Genomic DNA, 11,360 nt, shown 5'->3' on the forward strand with positions numbered 1-11,360 from the left:
CAAAGCGTCCCGGTCCAGAAAAGGGCGCAACTGGTAAATCAGGCGAACCTGATAAAACGCCCCCCTGGTCACGGCCGACAAATGATCTTCCAGTGTCAGCCGTGGATCCAGGAGGACACCCAAGTTGCGCGCCCTCTCTGAGGGGGCCAAAGTTTCGCCCCCTATAGACAGCGATGGAATCAGCTGACTATGCCGGGGCACCGGCAACCACAGCCACTCGGTCTTGGAAGGGTTGAGTCTGAGTCTGTTCCTCCCCATCCAGACCCGTACGGCCTCCAGGCAGCGGGTCATCACGTCAAGGGCATCGTTGGGGTGACCTGGGGTGGAGATGTACAATAGGCATATACAGTATATATATATATATAATACTGAATCAGAAACTGCCCCGAGGTTCACAACAGAGGGCCTATATCCAGTTTCATAGAGTGGTGATAATTGTTATTAAGTCACATTCTAGATAAGTTACAGAAACATGGGTGGACTATCTGTACATTTCATAGAAATGCATGTAATATGTCACAACATACATATATTTATATATTTATTTTTTATTTGCTTTATTTACTACATTTATTGGCCACCGATCTTACCATAGGGTAACTTTAGGCGGCTTGCAATATTAAAAAGATGAAACTATATAAATAAAATACTACAAACATATAAATATACAAAATACAATACCTAAAGGATGGGAAGGGAGGGAGTAGGATGAGTGGGGAGGGCAGGAACAATTTATGAAGCCATGATTGGGAGTAGAAGGGCAAATTTTTAAAATCCTTTCCATGCCAGCTATTTTTCAACTCAAAATTGTCATGGTGGCAATTTTAGGTGTTTATTAGACCCTGTGCAGAGGAAAAAGAAGCAGTTTCAACTGAAGAAATGAAGAGTTAATAGAACGTATTGATTTTGAATATGTATTAGAGGAAATTTCTCTGTCAAAACTGTTCTTGCTGTAATAATTACTTTGATAACTTTTTTGAAAAATAGAATGCACCCAAGGTACATGTAAGTGAAGCTGGCCTGCTGGCCCTGCCAAAATCAGAGTCTATATACAAATAATTTTAATTGATGTAAGGCAACAGCAGTGAGGAAATTTGGTACAGTGGGGGGTGACTTGAGGAGGAGAAGAAGGCTTAGCAGCAGTCTGCCCATAGCTCTCCTGTGCCTGGTGCTGGCTTGCCTGCAGATGGCAGAAACTCATCCTGGAACCTTCGACATGTAAAGCAAATGAGCCACAGGGAGTAGACTAAAAATCAGAGTCAAGACATAATGTGAAGAATCTTACTTATTTCCTACCTAGAACATGAATATATAGACCAAAGTAGTTACAAATCATTAAATGCATATATTGCTTTTGCACTATAAACTAGAAAACGCCAGGAAAAAGTCCTAGAATCTGTTCATGATACTATGGCTGAACTTGAGGAAATATGAAATAATAGTGCTGGACTTCAGTATATCCAGGCTGCCTTGCCTTTTCCACCAAAATAATCAGCTCTGAACATCTCCATCTCTGTTCAGTTGAAAGTACTTCAGAGAGTACAGAGTTTGCAAAGAAGCCAAATCCTTTATATTTCTCATGCGTAGTTTCTAGCACGTTAATCTATTTTTGCATTTCCTTCTCTCATAGGCTTCCCATATGTATAAACACATGCTTGAGAGTCTTCCACACGGCCAGAGTTTTGGTCCCTGTCTCCATCACCAAAAAGAAAAGCACTGCTCTTTAGCAGCTGGGGTTAACCCAACCTGAGTGCTGTACTTAAACAGAAATCTATATAAATAAAAATGTAAATGTTCGTTTGTTCAAAATCTTAAATCTCCGAAAGTTCTTCACCGATTGCTTTGAAATTTTGACACAACGTTGCATTCGAATATGTGCGTGTTTTTATATATCTACTATTATATAGATGTCACACCTGTGACAGGTAAAAACATGCTTTTTTTGAAAAACAGTGCCATGTTTCTCACATGGACAATTATATGTTGTGTGTTCTAGAGTTGGCAAACCAGACAATCTCTATATCTGCACAAACAATGGAACAACAAAAAATATTATATACCCACAAGCATTGTGAAATTAAACATATTACAAACGTGCACTTTCTCTTTTCTTTCTTTTCCATTTAACCAGACTGAGCCACAGCAACGCGTGGCCGGGTACAGCTAGTATATGATATAAAATACAGCCAGCCTTCTGAAACTCTTTCTTCATGCTTACCTGCTCATTATTTATTTTGATCCTAACAAATCTGCTTGTCCAAATCTATTTTTTACAGGTAGGTATAATTTGTGAAGCTATTTTAAAAGCAAACATTGGGTTCCGAACATAAATCAGGATTAAAACTTTTAAACAAAAGAAATACCCGTTAGTTGAATTTTGATCCCTGAATTTGAGATTTTACCCTTTTAAACTATTTAAACAATAAGCATGGTATGACTTAATTAACATTCAGCAACAAAAACTTTAGTTTTAAAGCCCTTCATAATTTGAAGCTTCCCTTCCCTTGATGTGTTCAAACAGAGGTTGCTTTAATTTGGATTTTTGCACTGAACAGGGGATTGGACTTCATAGCCAGATGGTTCCTTCCAATTCAGTGATTGTTCAGTGCTTAAGATTAATACTATTAAAATTAGTAACCGTGAAGAAAGAGGGAAAGCATTTTTTATTTTGGGAAAAATACCATCAAAAACTTGTAATATATTTCTGCAGCTTTACAGAAAAATCTCCCATTTTATTTTCTAATAATCACTCTGCAATTCTGGGCCAATTGAACATGCACTTGTAAACTTGTAGTACCTCTTAGCATAATAGCACCTACTTTTTGCTTCTCAGTAGCATTGCTTCCTACTTGGCAGTTACCACTATCTTTTGCTTTTAGAAGGAGCACAGTTTCCACTATTTATACTGCATCTTTCTTTAAGTAAGATTGTACCTCCTATCTATCTNTTTTAATAACACTTTTTAAAATAAACTGCAGCCATCCTGTTGATTTCAGTAACATTTGTTTACAACAATTCAAAGCTTGGCAGTATTTTGTATATTCTCACTGAAGGTCACTTTCACTTAAGAGCCACCACTTTCACTTGATATCTTGCACACTTTCACATATCTTGATTAGCAGGCTTATATTTCACAATTAAGAAAGGTGCATTATTAAGCCTTTCTTTAGATATCATACTGCCCCAACCCATCATACGCCATGCAGACCTTTTGGAAAGAAGTAATCAGAGCTGTTTCAGAGGGCCTTTGATAGTTTGTTCATTTTCAATAACCTCGTATGACTGGTGGTTAAAGACATGGTCCAATACTCTTCAGAACGTTTGCAGTATTATTAATAAATTGGTATTCCAGGCTACTAATTTATATATATTTTACTTAATTGTTAGAATTCTTTCAGGAGCATAAGGCATTTTACAAACTGGATGTTCTTCTGCAGCCTTCCTCTCTCAATTTCCCCCCATAATAACAACAGTGTGAGATAGGTTGGGCTGAGAGAAAGTGACTAGGACAAAGTTTCCCAATAAAGCTTTGATGGGGAAAGGTGGATCTGAACCTGGGTTTGCCATTTGCCAGTCAGTGCCAACCACTTACTGCTCTTGGGCACCATGCAAATACGGTACTATTCATATGAGGAAATATCTCACCAGAAGATTTATCATCTTAAATAAGCTTTCCGGTTATAAGTGTTTATTGACCAAAGCTGTGACTTTACAACCTTATTAAAACTTCTGGCTCTTAAAAGCCTATCTGCTTTCAAAAGAGAGAAATATCATTCAACAAACAATGCTACATTCAACATTTATTTTATTCTAAGCTGTCATACCTATGCTGTCATATTTCCATTTCCTTAGGTTTGCTGGTTTCTTACCCACATTAAGATAACTCATACAGGTATACGATGTATGCTTGGGGTATGTATTCTTTGAAAATGATTCCAAAGAGGTGCCTTGCAATTGTTGGGAGGGTTGTTTTGGCTGTGGTGTATTTGAAACCATTGCAAAAATGGTGGCTCATTTCCCCAGAGAGAGAGCTACATTCCATCCTTTGTCTTGGTTTCTGAACATTAAGCAAAATGCTACTCCAAGGCTTTGCCTGCTCTTTCTCCCTCAGCAATGTAAAGGAAACGGACCGTAAAACTGACCTAGTTTTGTCAGTTTCCCCTTTGTTTCCAGCAGAGGAGCAGCATGAAATGGCTTTTGCTCCCATGTCATGTCAGCAGAAGTGAAGACAAACCTGTCTTACCTTCAGACGACTTCCAAACATTTGGACAGTGAACGTGATAGTGGTAGACTATGTAGGCTTGAGTTAGCTTGTTGCTATTGCTAAATAGTTAGAATTTAGGACTACACTAAATTAACTAATGGTATGATTTAAAACCTGTACTGACTTAAATATCTAGCAAGGTTTCCATATTCTAGAGATACCGTCCAGCAAAATATATCTGAATGAAAAAACAGGATTAGATTAGAAAATAAATGCTCATAATTAAAGTCTTTATAAAATGAGGAAACTCAAGCTCCCTTTACATGTTATACCTATGAAAGAGCCATAGTTGTTGAAAACTGTATGGATATACCGGTATTATCTAGCCCTGTCCCCAGTATCATAAGTCATGATATACTTCCATATAGACTTCATTGCATTAGGACTATGAGAAAACTTCCACTTGTAGAAATCTACAGTTTAAAAGCAGCTTTGCCTTTTTGTTTTGTTTTTTTATTTTTGTGTTTGGCAGCAAACACTAGAAGTTTACTTTCAAAGAACAGATGATTTAGCGGTTCCCAATCAGAAACATCAGGTGGAAAATGGTGAAAAGGAGAAAATATGGTCTGTGGCAAAGCCATAGGCATCACTTTCTAACTACAGTAATGACAAAATAACAAAATGATGTCGTAACACATCTCCATCTTTTCATACTTGCATTATGGCATTGCATGCAAATTATATAGGGGTGGAATTTACTTACCAAAGGCCATGGAGAAACAGCCTTTAATAAATGTGCAATAAAGGCTTTCTCTGATTACATCTCCTTTTTTCTCTAGCCAATATACACAATGATAGGAATGGCTTGGGATGATGTAATCCAAACATTTGGACAACATAACCTGAAATGTTGCTGGTGTTATCAGGAATAATAATTGGAGTCAAGCTCAGTAGAATGATCTGAATGAACCGTGTCACACTTTTAAGATATGAGAGCCTGTTCCTGTTACAGTTCTTGATATTCTCAATAACCTTGGCTTGGAATGTCCTTATACTTGTCTTTACCTTGGTAAATCTTAGCAGGGAGAATAGAAGTAAGCTCAAGAGGTCACCAGAAAATGGAGAAGCTACCAAGTTTCTGTGGTGACAGTAAGAGAAAGCAAAGCAACACACGATGCCTGTCACACTGCCCCTCCCCAATTTTCACAACTGTCATTGTTTCTGCCAACATCCAGCCAAAGCCATAGTATAGTTACACCCGAGGCATGTACAGTGGTCTAGATGCATGTCAGAAGCAAGAATATTACTTCAGAATACTGTAGTGCAGATTAAAGTATCTATAAATTTTTGTGACAATAGGCATATACAGTATATATATATAATACTGAATCAGAAACTGCCCCGAGGTTCACAACAGAGGGCCTATATCCAGTTTCATAGAGTGGTGATAATTGTTATTAAGTCACATTCCAGATAAGTTGCAGAAACATGGGTGGACTATCTGTACATTTCATAGAAATGCATGTAATATGTCACAACATACATACATTTATATATTTATTTTTTATTTGTTTTATTTACTACATTTATTGGCCACTGATCTTACCATAGGGTAACTTTAGGCGGCTTGCAATATTAAAAAGATGAAACTATATAAATAAAATCCTACAAACATATAAATATACAAAATACAATACCTAAAGGATGGGAAGGGAGGGAGTAGGATAAGTGGGGAGGGCAGGAACAATTTATGAAGCCATGATTGGGAGTAGGAGGGCAAATTTTTAAAATCCTTTCCATGCCAGCTATTTTTCAACTCAAAATTGTCATGGTGGCAATTTTAGGTGTTTATTAGACCCTGTACAGAGGAAAAAGAAGCAGTTTCAACTGAAGAAATGAAGAGTTAATAGAACGTATTGATTTTGAATATGTATTAGAGGAAATTTCTCTGTCAAAACTGTTCTTGCTATAATAATGACTTTGATAACTTTTTTTGAAAAATAGAATGCACCCAAGGTACATGTAAGTGCAGCTAGCCTGCTGGCCCTGCCAAAATCAGAGTCTATATACAAATAATTTTAATTGATGTAAGGCAACAGCAGTGAGGAAATTTGGTATAGTGGGGGGTGACTTGAGGGGGAGAAGAAGGCTTAGCAGCAGTCTGCCAATAGCTCTCCTGTGCCTGGTGCTGGCTTGCCTGCAGATGGCAGAAACTCATCCTGGAACCTTCGACATGTAAAGCAAATGAGCCACAGGGAGTAGACTAAAAATCAGAGCCAAGACATAATGTGAAGAATCTTACTTATTTCCTACCTAGAATATGAATATATAGACCAAAGTAGTTACAAATCATTAAATGCATATATTGCTTTTGCACTATAAACTAGAAAACGCCAGGAAAAAGTCCTAGAATCTGTTCATGATACTATGGCTGAACTTGAGGAAATATGAAATAATAGTGCTGGACTTCCGCATATCCAGGCTGCCTTGCTTTTTCCACCAAAACAATCAGCTCTGAACATCTCCATCTCTGTTCAGTTGAAAGCACTTCAGAGAGTAGAGAGTTTGCAAAGAAGCCAAATCCTTTATATTTCTCATGCGTAGTTTCTAGCACGTTAATCTATTTTTGCATTTCCTTCTCTCATAAGCTGCCCATATGTATAAACATATACTTGAGGTCTTCCACAAGGCCAGAGTTTTGGTCCCTGTCTCCATCACCTGGTGTTAACCCAACCTGAGTGTTGTACTTAAACCGAAATATGTGATATAAAATACAGCCAGTCGTCTGAAACTCTTTCTTCATGCATACCTGCTCATTATTTATTTTGATCCTAACAAATCTGTTTGTCCAAATCTATTTTTTACAGGTAGGTATAATTTGTGAAGCTATTTTAAAAGCAAACATTGGGTTCCAAACATAAATCAGGATTAAAACTTTTAAACAAAAGAAATACCCATTAGTTGAATTTTGATCCCTGAATTTGAGATTTTACCCTTTTAAACTATTTAAACAATAAGCATGGTATGACTTAATTAACATTCAGCAACAAAAACTTTATTTTTAAAGCCCTTCATAATTTGAAACTTCCCTTCCCTTGATGTGTTCAAACAGAGGTTGCTTTAATTTGGATTTTTGCACTGAACAGGGGATTGGACTTCATAGCCAGATGGTTCCTTCCAATTCAGTGATTGTTCAGTGCTTAAGATTAATACTATTAAAATTAGTAACCGTGAAGAAAGAGGGAAAGCATTTTTTATTTTGGGAAAAATACCATCAAAAACTTGTAATATATTTCTGCAGCTTTACAGAAAAATCTCCCATTTTATTTTCTAATAACCACTCTGCAATTCTGGGCCAATTGAACATGCACTTGTAAACTTGTAGTACCTCTTAGCATAATAGCACCTACTTTTTGCTTCTCAGTAGCATTGCTTCCTACTTGGCAGTTACCACTATCTTTTGCTTTTAGAAGGAGCACAGTTTCCACTATTTATACTGCATCTTTCTTTAAGTAAGATTGTACCTCCTATCTATCTNCACTCTGCAATTCTGGGCCAATTGAACATGCACTTGTAAACTTGTAGTACCTCTTAGCATAATAGCACCTACTTTTTGCTTCTCAGTAGCATTGCTTCCTACTTGGCAGTTACCACTATCTTTTGCTTTTAGAAGGAGCACAGTTTCCACTATTTATACTGCATCTTTCTTTAAGTAAGATTGTACCTCCTATCTATCTTGCATAGGAGAGTGTTCTCATTAACCGGTCATAATGTCTGCCACCCATAATTCCAGGGGGAAGTTTTAATACTACTCCACATTCATGTGTACCTTTCTTTGTATAGGCAATTTATAAAGCATTTCATGTTTTTCCGTGACGTCCTTTATACCAAATCAGGGGCTCTGAAATAGTAACATCTTGATAGCCAAGGTTTAGAAAAATGCTTTTTTCTTGCTTTAAGATAAGTCTATAGAAATATCTGAGAGCTGCCAAGTGTTATTTGACTATAATTGCCATAAAAGCTCTGGATTTAAAGCTAGAAATGCCTACAAGTGGATTTATCACTGCAGATTTATAGCTGTTTATCCATGATGAATCATTTGTTTTTTTTACTGGCTATTTCCTGTTTGAATTTTATTTGATTGTACTATGTTGATATCTTTGACTGTTGAAGTGTTTGAACATGAATAAACTAGCTAAATAAACTAACCCTCCCTCTCCATCCCTGATACCACCTTGTCCAAAATGAAGTACTTTTTTTTCCAAAATATATTTTATGTACTGTACTGAGATCTGGCAATTTTTTATTTATAGACCTAAGAAAAATAAAGACTGTTTGATATTATTTCAGAAGAGGTTGTTGGAAGTAAATACAAGTAGTCCTCGACTTATGACCATAATTTAGCCTAAAATTTCTGTTGCTAAGCGAGACATTTGTTAAGTGACTTACGACCTTTTTTGCCACAGTTGTTAAGTGAATCACTTTAATTGTTAATAACACAGTTGTTAAGTGAATTTCCCATTCACTTAGCTTGTCAGAAGGTTGAAAAAGGTGATCCTGTGACCTAGGGACACTGCAACTGTCATAAACAACCAGCAACTGAATTTTGATCACGTGACCCTGCAGGTGCTGCAAGGGTTGTAAGTGTGAAAACTGGTCATAAGTCACTTTTTTCAATGCTGTTATAACTTTGAACGGTCACTAGATGAACTGTTGTAAGTCAAGGACCACCTGTATTCTAGCTCTGTATACATACCGGTACATATCTTTAATCTGCTTTGGATGATCAAACAAATACTACCTGAACTGATTTTTTTTAAACCCATCAAAACATGGACAAGCAACTTGCAATAGGTAAATGCATACCCTTTTATATTATCTACTTAGTTTAATACCTAAGAGATATTAAAAGTTTGAATAAGTATAATTTCAGCGCATCTTTGAAATCAGCTTGGAATATTTAGGCCTTTTCTTAGTCAGAGTTATTTAGAAAGGATGCACTAGATGGGTGGCTATTTAAAAAAAATGAATGGAACGCAAACTAGGCTAAAACCTTACAGAGTTGTTTATTCTAACCATATTTTATTCCTTATGTTGTGTGGCTTCCTTTGCTATTGGAAACAGAAGAATTGGAGATGTAGTTACCATTTCCAAAATGACCACAGTGTGTCCTCAGAGTGCTATAGTGTATTGTTAAACAATCCAATGAAATGATTTCTCTAATCAAAGGCTAGAAATGAGGCAGAAATTTGTGTGGTTCATAATTTAATATGAAACAACCAACTTGCATTTTTTTTAAAAAATCAATAAAAAATATTGGAATAAAGCTTTTGAACTTTTTCTGAAATTGAAATGCAATACTCCAGTGAAGTTACTTTATAAAAACTGGCTAGACAAAAACATGTATATATTTCAACGAATGTACACAAATAGGTATATATTTTAGAAAAAATATACTGCATTAATTTTTAGGCAGTTGTGCTAAGAAAAATCATAATTAGTTTGGGGAGAATCACTCTAGATTTTTAACATTTAAATATATTAGCAAGTAGCTATGACTTCTAATTAATATAATTTATTAGATTTAGTTGCTATCCAATTCCAAACAATTCTGATTATTGATCAATTGATCAATTATATTGTATTATTTATTTATTAATCACATTTCTACAGCTACCCATCTCACTAAAAGAAATCAATATACTCAGTTATTTTTTTTATATTAGGTTTATATGCTGACTTTCACTCAGGAGCTCAAAGTGGCAATTATGGCTTACTGGGAATCAATGGTAGACAGCTGAGCAAGTTTGCACAGACAAAGCCTAAAACATTTAGTTTTATTTCTACCAACTCCAATTAAGTAATCACAACTAGCAGGACTAAGAAAGATCTAGGAGAATCCATATCTCTGTGGGTGAATAAGGAAATTAAGAAAACTAACTCTTTAACTCCCTCTCTCACTTCCCCAAAATGACAATTGATTTGGATCTCATACATCTCAGCCACATTACTAGCATGAAAAAAAGATTCTTTAAACTCCTCTTTACAATGTGGAAATCAGTAGAAGTCTTTGCAGTCATCCCCTTATCCTATAAACTTTAGTAGAAACATCCCATATGAGAGTGAAACAGTCCCCCCCAAAGTCACATGCTTCTAGAGAGAAAAAACTTAAACTGCCTAAGAGCCTAAGACATTTTAGTATATAATTAAGCAGCATACGGTTGCACTACAGTAGCAAAACTCTTACTTATCTCGGCTTGCCTTGAGCCTTAGTTCTTTGGATGTCCTTGAGAGTGAAGCAGTAGCTAGGTACTGCTTGAAAGCAGCTCAAATTTTGAATTGTAATGCTGCAAAACTGCTGTAAAACAGCATTGGCGTGAACAATCTGTTCAAGAACATCTCTGTAGCTTTTGAAATGAAACAAGGATGTATTTTCTTTGGGCCTTTCCCCATTGTGGAATTGAAGCGCTCCCTATTTGTCTCCTTCTCGCTTGTATCCAACCTGCATTGCTTCAGTTTCAAGTTACTGTAGTTACCTGGTTTCCCCCTGTTTGGAACATGGCTCAAGATCCCAAAACAAACAAATTCCAGCAACAAAGTTTTATTTAAAAAGAAGCATTTGCAAAGGCTTGGTGAGTGAAGCACACGTAGGAGTCCAGCCACACCTTAAAGACCTGTTTGACACATTTTTATATCCTACCACCGACGCAGATTCCCCCCTCCCCTATCGCTCTCAACGCCCCTTCCCTAATCATCCGATAAACTAATCCGGACCGCCTAAAACCACTATCCCCTCCCATGTTCCAGGAAGTCTCTTTGTGCACGTCTTATCTATCACCATCTAATTTTCTGTTAACAAAGCTTGGTTCCTGTAGTTCAGTGGTTCTCAACCTGTGGGTCGGGACCCCATTTGGGGTCGATCGATCATTTCATGGGGGTTGCCAAGCAAGGCTGTCCGCCATTTTTTTGTCCGCCATTTTTTTTCCCCTTTTCCGGCGGGTGCCTTACCTCCCTTGGGCTGGGCCAGCTGGTGGTCGGCCTGCTCCGTCTCTGCCGCTTGCCAGCTACGCCTCGGCCGGCGCAGGGGGCGGAACCACGCATGCGCGGCGCTCCCGGGCAGGGAAAGTCCTCAACTTACGACCGGTTGGGTAGTCCT

The 11,360-nt window shown here is 37.2% G+C and overlaps 1 protein-coding gene across 1 annotated transcript in view; it reads right to left on the bottom strand.

Annotated features, from left to right (window-relative positions):
• KCNE2 (potassium voltage-gated channel subfamily E regulatory subunit 2) overlaps positions 1-10,677 on the bottom strand; it is a 20,717-nt gene extending 10,040 nt beyond the window's left edge. The window contains exon 1 of the mRNA XM_015827103.1: positions 10,452-10,677. The gene's annotated coding sequence lies outside the window, so the exon portion shown is untranslated. The remainder of the gene's footprint in view (positions 1-10,451) is intronic.
• Positions 10,678-11,360: the final 683 nt, after the last annotated feature.

This window comes from Protobothrops mucrosquamatus, unplaced genomic scaffold (assembly GCF_001527695.2).
Source record: "Protobothrops mucrosquamatus isolate PMUCROS unplaced genomic scaffold, P.Mucros_1.0 scaffold3492, whole genome shotgun sequence".
Taxonomy (NCBI): domain Eukaryota; kingdom Metazoa; phylum Chordata; class Lepidosauria; order Squamata; family Viperidae; genus Protobothrops; species Protobothrops mucrosquamatus.